The 18,976-nt window shown below is 40.0% G+C and overlaps 1 non-coding gene across 1 annotated transcript in view; it reads right to left on the bottom strand.

The window, feature by feature from the left end:
* Positions 1 to 75: 75 nt before the first annotated feature.
* Positions 76 to 18,976, bottom strand: part of LOC105357946 (uncharacterized) — a 94,280-nt gene continuing 75,379 nt past the window's right edge. The window contains exons 2-3 of the transcript XR_013647734.1: positions 8,608 to 8,899; positions 76 to 5,397 (exon numbers count right to left, since the gene is read on the bottom strand). This is a non-coding gene — a transcript (uncharacterized LOC105357946). The remainder of the gene's footprint in view (positions 5,398 to 8,607; positions 8,900 to 18,976) is intronic.

Consider the following 18,976-nt stretch of genomic DNA (forward strand, 5'->3'; position numbering starts at 1 on the left):
TGGAGTGTCATGCTTTCAAAGAAACGATGAAGACCCAGGTGCTGGAACCCAGAAGGAAAACAGGAGAGTGTAAGGTAAGTTAGATGATTTATTATTGCAGGCAAATCCCAGGTTAACACTCGTGGTGGGTTTTTCCATGGAGGAGCAACAAACTGGCGATGAATGCTGGATCAGGAGCTCCTTAAGAAGGCTGCAGGTTGATGAGTAGAGCGGAAACAGCTGGGAGTCCTCAGGAGCAGAGCAGTGAGGGGAGGGGGAGGAAAGCTGCCAAAGGCACCATGACATGGAGTTCTATCCTCTACTTCTCCTCTCTGTTCTTGATCATTCATTTATTTATCCTTTAGGTCTCCATGCCCCTGTTTGGTGCAGTGATTCATGTATTGTCCCTCTTTCCCAACCCCCTCCGGGGGAGTGGGAGTGATTCCAGATTCCAGTTGGCTCTTCCTTGCTCCTGCACTTGGCTGTGGTCGTCACCCATGGCTCGTCTGTGCCCCTGTACCTGATCAAGTACCTGGTCTCTGCTCCTGCTCATTGGCTGTGGATCCTGCCTCTGGCTCATCTCACGCCCCCAGCCGTCCCCCAACTCCATCTGGATGAAGCTCATCTGCTGGACTTGTAGTTGTAGGGTTAGATATGCTATTTCTTCTCTAAGAGTTCTGGTACATGGCCTGTCCGTACTGGGGAAGGATACCTCCTTCATGACACCCCATGTCATTTTAGGTGGCCCAAATAAAAATTTTCTTTAGTTGATTACATATTATTTATGTGTAGTTGCTGTACTTATTAAATGTTTGCAAGTCTTAGTCTTTATGCAGACAAATGTTACATGTGTAATACATGTTCTTTCTAGCTCAGTTTTATGTTATTTTCTTTATTCACTTGGACAATTTGATCCCTAGGTAATGGAGTTATATGGGTTTTAATAAACAGAAAAAATTTAAAAGGATTTATGCTAGAGTACCAAGCAAACATTGGTTTTCTATGCAACCTGTAATAGTCACTTTAAAAAATTATAATAAATAAATAGAGTTGTTTAACATTAAGGAGGAGTGACATTTATTTTTTAATACATTTAGTTACATGTATCAGTTTTATTTGGCTCTTTGAGGACAGCCACTATGCTGATGTGGCCCTCGGTGAAAATGAGTTTGACCCTCGTGGTCCAAGGGCAGGGATGCCCAGTTTAGTTTAGTCTGTTTTGTTAGTTCAGTTAAGAATTTACCTTTAGTATTCTATGTATTTATGATCCTTTAGATTTTGTGTTTACTTTACAATTATGGGTACAAAGCCAATTGAAACGACTATTGTTTTTTTTCTTTTGTTTTTTTAACTTGTTCTGTCCAACAGCTGAGCAGACAGATGAGAGCTGAAAACCTCCTTGTGTTGGACATATTTTACTGTTACAATAGGGGTTGTGAAACATTTGACACACTAGGTGTATATTTAAATAAACCCCTTGTGTAATTTAGGCTAAACTTTATTCATCTTACTTACCAGACAGAAAAGAACAGAAGGGAAGAAGAGAGAGGGATGCCAGGGGTTGGAGGGTGATTAAAGAGGAAGGGGGGTAGAACCGTGAAGCAGCATAAGGCAACAAGTTGCTGGGTGTTTACAATCATTACAATCAGGTTTATGAGTAACATAAATCCAAAAGGGGGCGGGGCCTGTCCACACACACACCCAAATGCCTGTGGGCCCCAAAAATGCCCACATACAAAACAGGTCAACATGTAACAATACAACTGATGTTCACACACACATACTTATGCATTCGGACCAACACGTGAAATATTTCATTTAATCACTCAAACTATTTGTGCAAAGGTGAGATAGCACCTGTGCTCGAGTAGATTTTTATGTTTTTCTAAAGTGGATGATGGAATGTAAAAAGAAGGAGGGAGAGTACCAAGCCATCCCCACACCAAGACCCCCGCCGTAGCAGCAGCGGCAGCCAGACCCCCCACCCCCACCCCCCAAAGCCAGAGAGCAGGGAGGCACCAGGGTACAGAGAGTGCAAGCCCCAGCCCAACCAGGAGATCAGCCCCCCTCTCCATTTTCATGTGAGGGCCCCCCCTACATGAAACGCCATAGAAAAAGAAAAACAATCTAATTTACATGAAAAATGCCCATTGACAATAATCCTTTAATTGGTAAACATCAAAATGTATTCACATATATTTTTGTCAGACATGGATTGAAATACATTGTTTTAAGAAGAAAGACAATACAAAAACAATATAATTTATATAATAAACCACATAAATTGTACCTTTAAAACTTTGTTCCTAGGCTTGGGTTTCTTGAGAATTATCGGCAATCAAAAATAACAGGCTGTTGGACAGATTTACAAAAGAAAAGCGAGGAAATTGGATTACACATGAAAGAATCTATGTGTTTGCGGAGACTCTATTGGAGAATTTACATAGATTTTTATAATTTGTTAGATACCTTAATTTGTAATATTCTAAGCCATTTACTCAATTCCAAAGTGTTGATATGAGTTGACTACAGCTGCATGTAAGTGAAAGGGCCAGAATAAACAGTCTCGTTGGGGGTTAGGGTTTCTTTTAAAGCAAGTCCCCTCCTCCCAGCCCACTTTTTAGTTTTACATATATTTGTAACCCTTGTGCTATCTTAGATGACCCCACCCTTACATTGACGTGTTATTCCTACCATGACAAAGGCAGATAAAGGTGGAAAGATTTCATGTAATCCAATGGACACCAGTGAAGATCACAAATCAATGAAGAAAAAAGGTTCAGCGCACTGTCTAGTGGGTCTAGATCAGTGTTTTTCAACCTTTTCTGAGCCACGGCACACTTTAACCTTAAAAAAAATCCCGCGGCACACCAGCATCCAAAAAAAAAAAAAAAGGAGAAACTCATGGTCTGTATTGATCTACAGTCCCTCCACAATCTCACATGCATTTTTGAGATAATTGTGTCAGAAAAAGCTGGAAACTGCAGCTGTTTTTTTTCTTCTAAAAAATGCAATAAAAGTTAAGTTAGAAGATTTAAAAACAGATTGATGTGTGTTCGTTGTTTCAAGACGTTTAACAACAGATCTCCTTGTGCGCTGTCAATCTCATGACCCAATGGATCATGGGAGATGTAGTGCATAAAACGGCTGGAGATCGGTTTTCGGAGCTTCAGTGTTTTGTTCACTTGTTCCACGGTCTAATACCGGATTCTGTGCAAAGCTACACTGCTAAAGACGAGCTTTAGCTGCTATTTTTGTTAGAACTGAGCGACTTTACGAGCTAAATCGGGACAAGGAAGTGAAGACTTTAACCACTTCTGATTGGTCAGACTGATGACATGTGATTAAGCTCCCCAAGAATGATTGGTGGAGACAGTTAAAGGGACGGGACTTTTCCAAAATACAGCCGAAGGTGCAGCTGAATCGCGGTACTGTACAGTCATTCTTATCAAAATGTCTTTAATAAAATAAAATAAACGCAAAGAAAATGTATTTTACATCTTTTATATTCCTAACTCCTCAGTGTTTTATCAGGGCCTGTTTGGATGAACAGAGAGCTGAAATCCTGGAGATGGGAAATGTTTTTAGATCAGTTAATGAGGACAATTTCCCACGGCACACTTGACCATCTCCCACGGCACACTAGTGTGCCGCGGCACACTGGTTGAAAAACACTGGTCTAGATGACCCAACTCCCAATGTTAAAGTGCCTAGGATAGCAAAAGGGTTAAAGGCTTCGCATTTGGAAACAACCATCTCCGACTTTTCATTATATCAAGCTGGACCTCACACTATTTTTAGAAAAAGCTTAGTTTGTCAGCAGATTTTCTGCCAGTCATATCTTAACAAAGATTCTCTACCTCTGCTCAATTTACACCTCTCGTCATTGAAAGTCATATGTAACTGAAAAAATGACCACCCATAGAGCTTGGGAAAGACCAAGGACACAAAGAAGGCCAAACAGTGTATTGGTGTCACCTAGCAAAGGTGAATTAAATAACAGTGAAGAGGGAAATCTAAGTATCTTTGCTTAGACAGTGGCAAAAGATGGTTGAAGAAAACAGTTTTTAGATTTTTTTCTGCAGTTACCTTATTACATCATTGCACGAATATGGATTACTGTTGTATCCTTATAATCCTTCAGAATAAATACAGGCTCTTTAAGGCAAAAGTTGCATGATCATTCTGGTTGTGAGACCTTGTCAAACCCTCCTAGCAACTTAGTCATTAACTGCTGTGCTGTAGCTGCAACAAGTCATTCTTCGAAAGGGGGCTGTCATCCTGCTGTTCTTCCTGTTAGAGCTAACATTCATGCTCTGCTGGGATGTGTTGGTGTTTTGGCGCATGAGCTTTGTCACACGGCTAGCTGTCTCTTTGATTTGTAGTTCTAAATGTCTTTGGATGGCCAACCCCAACTCTTCGGGATCTACAGAGGCACCATACACCTCCCATGTCATCCCTTCTGCATCCCACTTCACATCCTTTACAGGAGACTTAGCATTGCCAACTCTTTCATCTTTGTTGGAATTCAGACTATTGAAAAACTTGTTTTTCCTTTCATTAGCTACAGAGAGCTGAGGGAATCCATGAGAACTCGTCTGACGTGTCTGTACACCAGCATTCTTCAGAACCCTTTGGATTGTCATGGTGCCCACATCATGTTTGGTAACTTTGACAAGGCTTTGATTACAGCCCTCCTGCCACTTAAGCTGTTTGGGGGGTTGTGTTTCTTGACAGGGTGAGAGAGATCTGAGCCAATTGCACTTGGAATTACAGCAATGCATTTGAAATTTACAATTCAGGTCTGTCTCACTGACGGAAGAGATAAGGCGAGGGGGGGTGAGATGAGTGGCTGTTGGAGGGGGCGTCAATGCACGCTGAACTTTGAGGCAAGGATCATTTTTTGCCATTTGGGGAGACAGTTGAGACGGGGTCGGAATGGGCTGAGGGTGACAGCAAGCAGCAAATGCTTCTTCAAAAATGGAGTGGTGCCTGTTGCAGTAAAGACAATGTAGTTCTTTGGTGTAGATGTCTCCATCTAGTTTGGGACATTTCACTTTGACCGATATTTCAGTAGAAGGGGTGCAGGTGCACCTGATGTGAGGCTGAAATGCATGTGCCTCTTTGCAACAGGCCGCCCCGCAGACAGTTGTCACCATGTTGTAGTGCTGTACCTGCATGGGCTGCTTGCAGGCTAGCATGGATTTAGAGTCACCGTCATCATTGGCATTATTCATCTTCATATCAGATTTACCGGTGATGGCAACCTTCATCAGGTCAAACTGGACTTCTTTGACTCCTAAGAAGTATACGTTGCTGTTTTTATGCGATCACCTTGTTCTGCTGGGCTCATGTCCATAAAAAACATGTTTCCTCCACACTTTGTACAGTTCAAACCAATGCTCATCTATGGAACACCTGCAAGAACAAACAAAGTTTTTAAAAAGGGCAGGTTAAACAAATCACAGGTGATCCAAATCTTAATTTGTTTCTTACCACTCCCTACCTTTCATGCAAAAATCAATTTCTGTTTGGCAATCATTTTTTTCTTGAACTCAATGTGCTTGTATGTATACACAGATGTATGCTATTGATTAAGAGCAATATTATGTCAAGAAAATATGATTATTTTCTTTTATTTTTTTTATCTTAAATAGACTAAATATATAGTTGCATTTTGTTTTTCTTTTTATTGTCTTTTTCTTCATAATTTTTTTTTCTGATGTAGCAGAGTGGTAAAATTTTCTTCCGCCAGCAGGGGGTGCCCTATGAGCCAGTGCGCCTAATGTGTAGTTTTGGGTCGTAGAAGAAGATGGAGTGAGGAAGGGAGAGAGACGCAAAGACCAAGTGGAACCCAACTGCAGTGTCACTTTCTGCAATTTTAAACTGTACATTAGAGCCCTGTGCGGGACTATTTTCTTCATCCCGCCCGCGCCCGCCGATTTTCTGAGCAATCCCGCCCACTCCCGCAACGTATGCGTTACACTCCCACCTGCACCCGCAATATGTATGTCCGCTCCCACCCGCACCCACAAAACGATGAGAATTTATTCCCGCACAACAGAGATGCATTGATTTTGTGTCTTCTCCTGTCCCGCAGGGGAAAAAAACACGTATTTGTATTATTAAAGAGATTCATGTCCCTCCTCCAGCCTCATCTTTTCATGCATTCCTCTTTTGTGTAATGTGCAACTTAATTATTAAATATATTTTCACTAATCCTGTCCACTGAAGGTCACACATTCCCAGATGTTTTTGCCATGGGGAAAGTGGGTGCTCCTCGGCTCAGGGAGGTTCTGATAGAGTGATGTTTAGCTTTTCTGGTTCTGATGGTTTTGGAGGAGGTTCTGCCTTCGGTTTGGATTTACGGAGAGTTGGAAGGTCAGCCTGCAGCTTTGATCTGAAACGCGGTGAAAGAGAAGAAAACTCTTCTTCATGTTTGCTCTTTACCCCTTTTTTAATTTCTCTCCATTCAGCAGCAGCTCACTGACGCTTAGACTTGATGACTTTTGAATTGTGACAGCTCCGAGGGATGGGATTCTGCTTCTTGCTGTAAAATGTGACGGTCTTTAAAAATGATCCCCCCGTGAATGAATTTATGCACTCTGTTAATATAGTTACGTTCTTTTTATTGTTATACAAATGAGTATATCTGCCGGCTCAAACTTAGACACATGACAGTTCAAGAATTATAATTAATTAAGATGGAAAAAATATTAATTAAATTGGAGTAATATGACATTTAGTTAGATAAATATGTAAATTTGAGTTGTATAAACAATTATTGAGTTTTATATACGTCAGAAATTAAGTTGAATACATTTAACTCAATTACTTGTTACCAATAGAAGTGTCATGGTTTGAGTTTGTTGTGTCTTGTTTTTCGTTTTAGTTCTTGTTCTGTCTTGTTTGGTTCTGTTTCCTGTTTTATTTTGAAAGGTTTCCTGTCTTGTCATGTTTCTTGAGTTTTACTTCCTTTGGTCCCCATCTGCCCTGATCGTGTTCACCTGTGTCTTGTCTGCCCTGTCTGTATATAAGTCTTGTCTCTGCCTTCCTCCTGTGCTGGTCCATTAACTTCTGGTCGTGTGTTTTACGTCATTCCTGTCTAGCGTCCTCGTTTCATGTCCCTCGCCAGGCCACAGTGAGTTTTGTCTTGTTTTTGTCATCCTGCTCTGCAGCGCCTTTTGTTTGTTGGACATTAAACCCTCTAGTCCTGAACCCGTTGGCCTCCCGTCTCTGCGTCTGGGTCCTGCCGGCTCTCGATCCTCCCCATCACATGACAAGAAGTAATTCATTTAAGTTGGCAAAATTGGAAAAGTAATATATATATATATATGCGTCACAAGGGAAATGGAAAAGGAAAGCAGAAACTCTTTCTTGCTGATGCAGCCGTATTACTTTTTTGATGGACGTATATTCTTCATGCGCCGTCATTAAAATCTCAGACTCCATCTCACTGAAGCGCTTTTTTTCTACTGAGAATGTCTTTATGTACCTGCCGTGCACGTGCATTAACCCAGGGTTACCAAGTCGAGCGTAATTACGCTAACTCATATCCGGTCTTTTGGAACCGACATACCCAGAGTAAGCAAGTTCAGGCGGATTTCAGCCAGAGTTCAGGCTTAAAGTCAGGCTAGTTTAAACATGCTTCCTGGAATACCCCCCAGGGATAATAAAAAGAACAAAACAGTATGTGCTCAGCGTGTACATTCATTTAGGAATTTTCCGACGTTGTCAAAATACAACAAGAATGTAGGGGTGATGTATAAACTTATCATCCTCTCCCTCCCTCTCCCTCATGGTGCAAAGACTTGAGCAAAGTAGGACAAAATAACTGGACAAAGCACAGTAAAACCGCTAAACAACTAAACACATTTGGTCAAAAACCCAGGCAGGCAAAGGGAATGGTATCCCACAATCCCTTGCGGTGCCGATCTAACAGCAGCACCAAAGTTAAACCTACTTAATTGAATTAATTTGAATGACAGCAAAATAACTGTCTGAAAACTACGTGTTATTTTTAAACTGACTTAACAAAAAATTATTTATCTCAACTGAAGCAAATAATTAAGTTGGATCAAAGTAAAAAAGTTTATCCTTCCAACATCCATACCTGGTCTTATCACCCTCTCATGGTGGAAAAAGTATTATCTGAGCTTCTTCATCCACTAAATCATCTTCAAATGGACACGCCATGCTGCTTCACCTCTCTGTAAACAAACTAACCTTCAACTAAACCTGCTCCAGACCAGGTTATGTTCAGAGCATGAGTTGCTATGGCAACTTGACATACCCTGAAACATACCTCTGTTTTTGGAACCGAAAGCTGAGGTTATCAACTTCCATATCTTCAAACTTATCGTGGGAGGTAGCAAAACCTGTTTTCTAGAATACCCCCTAGATTTATTTCAAATCAGACTTTACCTGAAAACAGCAGTTTGAGTTTGTTCAAAGCCCTTTGTCATCTCAAGCTGTTTGGATTTTTGTTTTTTGATTAAATTCAAAAGTAGAATTTTGACATTTTTAATCCTCAGTAATTTTTTTCTTGTTTTGAATAATGGTTAAAGGTTTGAAAATATTGTCATGTTTGTCATTAACTCTTTGGTGATCTTGAGGGACAGCCCATACCAGTACTGAAGTTCTGAAGCTCTTCTCACAGACGTAGCAGGAGAAAGGCCTCTTGACGGTGTGCATTCTTCCCAAAGCTTTTTCTAAACTCTTAGCAAAAGGAAATCTCCTCACTTGAGTTCTTCGTGCTGCAACTCAGCCACTACCTGCTTTGGTTAAAGCTCCTCTCCCAGGTGAGGATATGAATTTGTGATATTCTCTCATTCATTAAAACCCGCAAGGTTGGTAATGTGAAGGGCCTTCTCACAGATGTTTGTTTCTTCTGTAACTTGATCGATTTAATCAAACATTTCTGAAAAAGAAAAAGAAAATAACATTTTAAAAGTTCTGTTTGTTTACAGGAAAACTAGAAGAAAAGCATTTTAAAACCCTGAAACTCTAGATCTTGGTGCTGACATTGCTCCCTGACAAGTTCGAAATGTTTAAGTTTTCACATGGCATTTCTCAACCCTGAAGCAACTTGCAGACAATCTCCAAAGACCCACAGAAGCTCATAACTGCAGAAGCAGGTAGTTGTGTTGTTGCTCTTCTCAACTTACATACAAAACAGTTTGATTTGAGCTGAGAGAAGAGAACGAACAAATGAAAGAGCAGGCAGAGAGATTGAGAGGAGCTGAGCTGTTAGTGAACTATAGAAGAGACACAAACTTTGACTTTCAACACACAAAACCGAAACATCACATTTATACAACATGCTGTCTGTGCAGACATCCATGGAAGCATATCTGTCTCATATTTAAAAAAAATAGTCTATACCCGAAATGCTTTTCAATTTCACAATAAAGCAGTTTTTGTTGACTTAAAAATAAAAATGAAAAATTAATCTGCAAAACGGCATTTTCTTTTTCCTCTTCAACACTGCCCATTCTGTCACTTAATTAAAATGATTAAGAAAATGTTATATGACATTTCATTTTCAAAAATTTCTCTAGTAAATTTGTCCAAAAATTCAATTCGAAATATCCAATTTAATAATTAAAATGGATTAACAGCAATGCTATTTTATTTTCACAATGTAACAGCATCAACTGCTTAAAAAATAAAATTTAAAATCCATCCTTCATAATGTTTTTTCACTTTCTATTTCAACACCGCTCATTCTGTGACATATTTACAGCAATAATGCAAAGAGGAGATTGCATTTTCATTTTCACATCCACTGCGCAAAACTATTGCATACATTATTTATGTATAAATGCAGGACTGCTTGTGGTTCCTAGAATTTGTAAAAGTACAGTTGGAGGTAGAGCATTTAGTCAGTCATCAAGCCCCTGTTTTATGGAATAAACTCCCAGCTCATGTAAGAGAGGCCGACACAGTTTCTACATTCAAAGTTAGACTGAAAACATTCCTCTTTGGACAGGCTTATTTTGAGACTAGCTAGTGTTCAGAGAATATTTACTTTACTGTTAATTTTTTTAAATTAAATTTAGCAATAACAATAAAGTTGTCACTAGGCTGCTAGAAGTTTGAAGCTGGGGTAACTATGGTGCACTGGGGTTCTGTCCTCTTTTTCTCATCTACTTCTACTCTCCTTCTCTCCTCTATTCTAGATCATTACTTATCATTTAGTTCTCCATGCCTCTGTTTGGTGCAGTGTGATTCATGTGCTGTCCCTCTTTCCCACTCCCCTCCTGGGGTGCTTCCAGATTCCAGTTGGCTTTGTCCGTGCTCCTGTACCTGACCGTGTACCTCGTCTCTGGCTTGTCTCTGCTCCTACACCTACACCTGGCTGTGGATCCTGTCTCCGCCTCGTCTCGAACCCCCAGCCATCCCCCAACTTCATCTGGATAACCCTTGTGCTATCTTAGATGACCCCACCTTTACATTGACGTGTTATTCCTACCATGACAAAGGTGGATAAAGGTGGAAAGATTTCATGTAATCCATGGACACCAGTGAAGATCACAAATCTTTGAAGAAAAAAGGTTCAGCGCACTGTCTAGTGCACAGGTGTCAAGCTCGAGGCCTCAAGGGCCGGTGCCCCACATATTTTCTAACCAACCTGCCATTGAAGCTAAATACACCTGATACAGGTAATCGACAGCAGATAGGGCAGGATTTCTGAAAAATTAGTGGTACGAAGCCCACCGAGGTGACTGTTGTTGTGAATTTGGGCTACATAAATAAAATTGAATCGAATTGAATTGAATTATTTCCAGTCAGCATTTACAGGGGGGAGGCGGTGATGACATCTGTGCTCACTCGGTGTGAGGCTTTGGAGTGCAAACAGGACCGGCCGGCAACTCCACACAAGCAAAGCATGTCTCTGAGCAGAGCAGCCAGACTTGTAGCTTTGTATTTGCGGGCAGGGGAGAGAACTTTTGTAACCAGCTCAGTCTTCATGAACGCTGGTTCAGGACGATTTTCAGCCTTGTGTTTGATGTGGAACGACAGAACAGCCAGCCTCTCTTTAATTCCGTGTTTATTGTCTGCAGATCATGAAGGGCAATGCTCAAACATGGAAGGCTCCCGCACAATGCACACGCAGCATGCTACAAAAAGTATAATGTCCATTTAGCATCCACAGATTATTTTTATTATTATTTACCAAGGCTGTGTCCCACCAAGGTGGGGTAGCCTCCACAGATTAGCTAACTTAAAATACATTAGCCAAAGAAATATTTAAACGATATTCTACAAAAATATCACAATGAGACATTGATTAAAAATTGAATTAAATAATAATACAGAATGCTGCAAAATGGAACTACCTCGGCATGTCTGTCTCACAACTAATAAAGTTTTTGTTGCTACAACATAGCATACAGACATGAACCGACAGGGGGCACCCAAAAGACCATAAAAAAAATTATGAATAAATAATGAAAACTCCTGTGGCAAATGGATTCACATTTATTCCGTTACACTTTGTTACGTGTGTGCTTTGGACGGGGCCTGTGTCCCCCAGGAGAACTGTGTCCCGGGAGAACTTGGTCTTCAAACAGAGGAGCGGCTTTAGGACGCCGTGTGAGCTGGTGGAGGCGGCTTTTTTTTTGCCACATTCTTTTTATTGAATTTTCAAAGTCATAAAAAAAAATTCAGAAACACAATTTACAATTATAAATTTCACTTGAGTCAGCCATAACAAAAATTACAACTTTATCAACAGTTTTTAGGTAATGCTTTCTCTTATTCACAGTCTTATTTTAACACCCCCCCCCCACCCCAAGAACAAGAATGCCCCTCCTTAGATATTGACAAAATAAAGAATATAAACTTAACACACTTAAAATTGGGAGAAGAAAATAATAATAAATAACAATTAACAAATTAAAAAACAGAGGTCTGTTGTGCCATCCAAAATTAACAATCAACATTCTATTCCAGAGGATCCATATTCTTTACAGAGTGTATAAAAGGTTGCCATATATTTTCAAATTCTTCTACTTTGTCTTTCAAAATATATGTAATTCTTTCTAAAGGGACCCCTGACAGCATTTGTTGGAACCATTGGTTTATGCTTGGACTGTGAGTGTTTTTCCAGCGTTTGGCAATACACATTTTAGCATGACTCAAGCTGAGATTTATAAACGCCCTCTCACCTTTGTTGTAGTTATGTATTTTTGGAAATATACCTAATAAGAAAAACTTTGGCTCCAGTGGGATCTGTTTTAAAGTAATTTTCTCTATTGTGACTTTCACTTCGTCCCAAAATGTTTGTATACATTTGCATTCCCAAGTACAGTGGAAGAATGTTCCTTTCATTTCCATACATTTGGAGCAAACATCTGGTATATTTCTGTTATACATATTTAAATCCGCTGGTGTTACATATGTACGCATTAACCATTTGTATTGTGTTAATTTTAGTCTCAAGTTAATTGACACCTGTTGAGCTGCAGCACAAGCACCCTCCCATTCCTCATTTGTAATTTGTTTTTGGAGATCTTCTTTCCAAGCATTTACTTTGTATTGTGAACTTTCATTTGAATTAGACAAAAACAGATTATAAAACTCAGAAATGGCACCTTTTTTGGTACTGTCTCTCAACATGAACTTTTCTAAAATTGAGCTTGGTGGTTTATTGAGGGTCTTCTGTGTTTTCCTAACAAAGTTTCTGACCTGGAGAAATTTATAAAAATGTTTTTTGCTCAAGTCATATTTATTTTTAATTCTTCAAATGACATCATTTGAAGAATTAAAAGGTGTTTGAGTTAAGGAATAATGGGAGGGGCAGCTTTAGATCCAGAGATTCTATTTCAACCCAATGAGGTGTATTTTTGACTGTAAAATGAAACATTATAGATCTAATCTGTGCAGCCCAGTGGTACCCATTCAATGTTTAGACTTTTTAGTTCTTCTCTGTCAAAGGGAAGATATAGTAACGTCAGACGGAGTCTTGCTCTTTTGTTGTTCCATATGAACCTGGCGAAAAGTTTCTTTAGTTTTGAAAATAAGTCTAGAGGTGGTGGCAGGGGTATGTTTTGAAACAGATAAATTAGTTTTGGGAGTACACTCATCTTTAATATATTTATTCTTCCCATTATTGAAATTGGTAGTGTAATCCATTTCTCTATGGAACTGTTTATCTTTTCCATTAAAGCAGTGGTCCCCAACCACCGGGTCGCGGGAAATTTTGGCACCGGGACGCACAGAAAGAAAAAATGATTTCGATTTTTATTGTGTTTTTTTTTTTTTTTTTTTTTTCCCGAAAAAAACGTTTTATTTTGAAAAGTGACCGGATTCTCTCTGTTACATCCGTCACACTTACCATAGAACCAGAGTGTGTCGCGGTAGAAACGATGTTGCTCATGTGATGTTCTGTTCTGACACCGCTAATAAAGTTGCACATGATTACACAGTGGATTTACGTTCATTATTATTATTGTCATTATTATTACTAAAGAGAAAATTCCACCCCCGGTCCACGGTAAACGGGTCTTGCGTTGCACCTCAAACCCCCCCCCCATCGGTCCGCGGTAAACGTGTCTTGCGTTGTACCGGTCCGCAGTGACAAAAAGGTTGGGGACCACTGCATTAAAGGATCATAATTTGATTCTACTACCTGTTCTAGTCTTGGTCTGATATTGATTCCCAGATATTTGAAATTGTCAACTACATTAAATTGGATCATTTTAGAAGTTGGATTTTTTCTTTCTTCATTAAGTAATAAAATAGAGGATTTTGTTTGGTTTACCCTGTATCCAGAGACATGGATACAGGGTAAACCAAACAAAACACCTCTCTAGCTGTTCCTCCACCTGCTCTCTACTCTCACTGCAAATTACAATGTCATCCGCAAACATCATTGTCCAGGGAGATTCCTGTCTTACCTCGGACAGGCTGACAGACGAGGTAAGACAGGAATCTCCCTGGACAATGATGTTTGCGGATGACATTGTAATTTGCAGTGAGAGTAGAGAGCAGGTGGAGGAACAGCTAGAGAGGTGGAGGTTTGCTCTGGAAAGAAGAGGCATGAAGGTCAGTCGTAGTAAGACAGAATACATGTGTCTGAACGAGAGGGATCAAGGTAGAAGCGTTAGGTTACAGGGGGCTGAGGTGAAGAAGGTGCAGGAGTTTAAGTACTTGGGGTCAACAGTTCAGTGTGATGGGGATTGTGGAAAAGAGGTGAAGAGGCGAGTGCAGGCAGGTTGGAGCGGATGGAGGAAAGTGTCAGGAGTGTTGTGTGACAGAAGAGTGCCAGCAAGACTCAAAGGAAAGGTGTACAAGACAGTGGTGAGACCAGCTCTGCTCTATGGGTTAGAGACGGTAGCAGTGAGACAGAGACAAGAGGCTGAGATGGAGGTAGCAGAGATGAAGATGTTGAGGTTCTCCTTAGGAGTGACCAGGTTAGACAGGATAAGGAACGAGTACATCAGAGGGACGGCTCATGTTGCCTGTGTTAGCGACAAAGTCAGAGAAGTCAGACTGAGATGGTTTGGACATGTTCAGAGGAGGGATAGTGGATATATTGGTAGAAGGATGTTGGAGATGGAGCTGCCTGGCAGGAGGGCAAGAGGACGGCCAAAGAGGAGATACATGGATGTCTTAACAGAGGACATGAAGTTGGCTAATGTTAGGGTAGAAGATGTCCATGATAGAGTGAGGTGGAAAAGGATGATTCGCTGTGGCGACCCCTGATGGGAAAAGCCGAAAGAGAAAGAAGACCCTGTATCCAGAGACATCTCCATATTTTCTGATTATTTCCATTAAAGAAGGTATTGACTTTCTTAATTGAGAGAGAAACACAATCACATCATCTGCACATAAAGCCATTTTGTGTTCAACTGGAATCACGGTGGGTTCACCGTGATTCCATGTAGCCCAGTATGGGATCGTATTGCTACTGCTAGAGGTTCGATTGCCATTGTGAATAGCAAAGGTGACAATGGACACCCCTGCCGGCAGCCTTTTGTTATGTTTATTGACTGTGAAGTGTTCCTGTTAGTCAAGATTTTTTGCCTTGGCGTTTTTATAATTGATCTGGACCCACATTTTAAAGTTGGTTCCACATCCAAATTTGTCCATGACCTTAAAGAGAAAAGGCCAATGGACCTTATCAAAAGCCTTTTCAGCATCTATTGCCAACAAACCTGTTTCTGCTTTATTTGTGTTATAATGAATAATATTTAAAACCCTTCTCACGTTGTGAAATCCTTGCCTTCCAGATATAAAGCCATTTTGGTCTCTATCAATAATGCTTGGCAACATATTCTGTAGTCGTGTTGCCAAGAGTTTACAGATTATTTTAAGGTCAGCGTTTAACAAACTTATTGGTCTAAAATTTTCACATTTATTTGAGGGTTTTCCTGGTTTATGTAATAGAATTATCAACAAATATTATCAATAAAGCACTGTTCATTGATGGGGGCAGATTGTTATTTCTAAATGCTTCTTGGAGCATTTCTAATATGGGTGTTATTAGTTTATTTTTAAATTCTTTATACAAATCGACTGGGAGACCATCTGGACCTGCTTTTTTTCCTGATTTGAGACTATCAATAGCATGTCCAATCTCCTCTTTGCTGATTTCCAGATTTAAAGCCTCTCTTTTGTAATCAGATATAGGTGGAATGGTTAACTGAGGCCTGTTGCACAAAAGTAGAATTAAGACATCCGGGATAAATGACTGAGCTGAGCTCAATGAAGCCAAAACATGTGCGTCCAGGCTTAATTGGTTGCACAAAGACCAAGCCAGGATGAGCAGACACGGATTCATCAAGCCAGGTGTAACCAATCCTGGATAGGTGCGCGCTCACGGCTCACTCAAACAGACCCCGCCACAGATCACAGATAAACTGATTTACCATGGCAACTAGAGCCGCGTACCTTTCCCCGTCGGAAGCACAAATCCTCATGGAGGCATACGAGGAGATAAAAGATATAATTAAGAAGAAAGGCAACACCGCCACAGTGATAAAGCAAAGAGAAAAGAATTTCAATGAAATTACCAGTCAATTCATTTTATGAAAATGTAACTTGTCATTTCAACCAGAAAATGTTACGTTTGTAAATCTTACGTGAATGAATCATGTCGATCGTATATAAAAATAATCCATTTAAAAGTTACTAATTTCAAACATGTTGATCCAACATGATACCATTAAATTGGATACATTAGTAATCGCAAGGAATTGTGGGATTCCATTTTCTTTGTCTATCTGGGCAGATTGGGGTCTAAGTGTGAGTTTTTGTCCACGTGTTTTATTGTCTAGCTGTTTTACTCTGTTTTAACTAGTGATTTAAACTGTTATGTTGATTTTTTTTCTGCACCATGAGTTAGATTGTGGGAGAGGATGATGACCAACCCCCTTGTGCGGTTAAATGTTGATGTTACACTACGTAAGACAGAATTTGCGTTAATTGAGCTCCTGTCTTGTGATGTGGGACTTTGCTGCGTAATTCAAGTCTTTGATGTGAAAATTATTGGTTGTAACTTTGGAAAACATTATCAATGTCAGATTTATAAATAAAATTAAAGCAAAAAATTAATTTATATCAACATAAATTGTCTTAGGTAGTCATACAAATGTAAGTTGAATAAACTTAATTTAATGAGGTGTGACCAATTGAAGTGATTCAATTAAGTTGGATCAACTTTTATCTTTTGAGAGTGAGCAACAATATTAATTTAAAGTTGGGTCCAACTGCAGTATTTAGATTGAATCAACTTAAATTTATTAGTTTGTACCTAAGTACATTAAGTAGGACCAATATGATTCATTTTTGTTCAAGTAACGCTATCGAATCATGTGGAAATCATTTCCATAATTTTTTTTATGTTCATTCAAAGTGAACCTTTTTTGAGTGTAGTTTATCTGCTTTGTTTTGTCCTTATTCAATAAAGGAACATAATGTTACACATTGTGTTTTTATATTCATATGGAATGTGTATTATTTTATATGACAGAGTACTAGGGCCCCACTGAGCAAAAAGGATAAAGTCATAAATTTATGAGGCTGGGTTTTTCTGCAGAAAAGCAAAATATTCTTTTAACAGTTTTGATAGTTATGACAATGTGAAACTTCATATTCTGGCACATCAGCATGTCTTCGTTTATGAAACCATACTGAAGTACAATTTCACGAAATGCCCAACATCTGTCATTTTAACTACTGTCCTCCTTTAAAACAACTGGTTACAATTTTATGACTTGTCTTTTTTTTCCCTCTGTGGCCCTAATATTCTATCATTTTACAGATAGCCTTATAGTCTATGGGAAACTGTAAATTATCTAATGATAGCAACATCATCAAAAACTCATTATTTATCCAAAATGATTGAAATTAATGATCACAAACGTTTAAATAATGACAGTGGGTCTAGTTATATGTGATAACAATGTATAGTTAGCAGTGAAATAACTATTGGTTTCCATTTGTGAAAAATGTGACTATCCAGCTTTAGTGCAGCCGGATTGGGGATCAATTGAGCCAGGATCACCAAGATATCCTGGCTTAATCCCTTATCCTACTTTTGTGCAACAGGCCCCTGATCTAAGAAATTGTTTATGTTTTCAGTATTTGTTTTCTCTTCTGCATTGTATAACTCACTTTAGCAGGGGTCGGGAACCTTTTTGGCCGAGAGAGCCATAAACGCCACATATTTTTAAATGTAATTTCGAAAGAGCCATACAACAATGTAGTGTCCCTTTCCCACACTGAGGCACGGAAACCCTACCCTTTTTTAAGGTTCTTTATTCTGGTTATTGCAGACCGCAACAAACGCCGTACAATTAATTCAGCAACTCCTGAATCTCTCCCGCTGAGACGAGAGCACTTCTCCCAACTTCCCCCCTCCCGCTCCAGCCCCTCCCATTTCCCTTATTCGGCCCATAGCTGAACCCCATTGGTCCAAATTACCTAACAACAGGCTGAGCGACAGAACTGAGAGCCAATCAGATCTCTGCTTGATGCGTTCATTGAACTCCAGAACTTTTAACGCGGCCCAACAGCCAAGTGAAACTCAGTCCGCGACAATATGTTTAAAACTAATTATACAAGTGAATGTGTGCTTTGATGTAATTTCAACATTTTTAAAGTACAATAAGTCTGTGGATTCTTTTTTAATAACATTGTTATGCTGTTGCTAATAAATGATGAGTATTTCTCGTGGTAGTTCTGCTGATGGTCTAGTCTGGTTGATAGGTGGTGAGTTTCTGCTTCACGCAGGCGTTGAGACTTTAAACGTGATCGTAGGTCTGAATGTTCTGTAGATGTGAGAAAGACTGCTCACATGCAGACGCGGAGCCAAACACACACTCACACGCTGCAGTGAGTGACGGGAAGCGGGTTTTACGTTTTTACAATCCCTGCGCGATTCACCTGCTGCCTGTCCCCACAACCCCCTCACCCCCACCCTCTGCTTTCTTCCTCACACATCCCGTCCCCGCAACTGCGCGCTCTTTCTCAGAGACGGGAGCGCGCAGTTTTAGGCATGGCAATTCACAGGTTTCCGGCTGGTACAAACTCTGTGAAATAATAGATAATAGTAAACTGAAAGTGCTGGCGCAGATTTTTCTCTCCAAGCACCACCACTACTGCGCGCCTCTTGCATCGCATCGCGCCCGAGAAGGACTGGTCTAATGAAATAAAAGTATAACTGAAGATTTGTCTGCGAGCCACATGTGACCATCAAAAGAGCCATATATGGCTCGCGAGCCATAGGTTCCCGACCCCTGCGCTATAGTATTCTCTAAATGCTTCATTAATTTCAGTGGGATTTACAAGAGTTGTGTAATTTGACATAATAGATGTTATTGGTGTTTTAAACTCCAATTGTTTTATCTGCCAAGCCAGCAGTTTGCCTGCCTTGTCACCTTGATCGTAGAAGGATTGTTTCAGCCTTAAGAGACTTGGGGCCTGTTTCAGAAAGGAGGTTAAGTGTAAACTCTGAGTGCGTTAACCCTGAAATCAGGGAAACCCT

Source organism: Oryzias latipes, chromosome 15, assembly GCF_053564925.1.
Source record: "Oryzias latipes strain Hd-rR chromosome 15, Olatipes_Hd-rR_3.1".
NCBI classification, from domain to species: Eukaryota; Metazoa; Chordata; class Actinopteri; order Beloniformes; family Adrianichthyidae; genus Oryzias; species Oryzias latipes.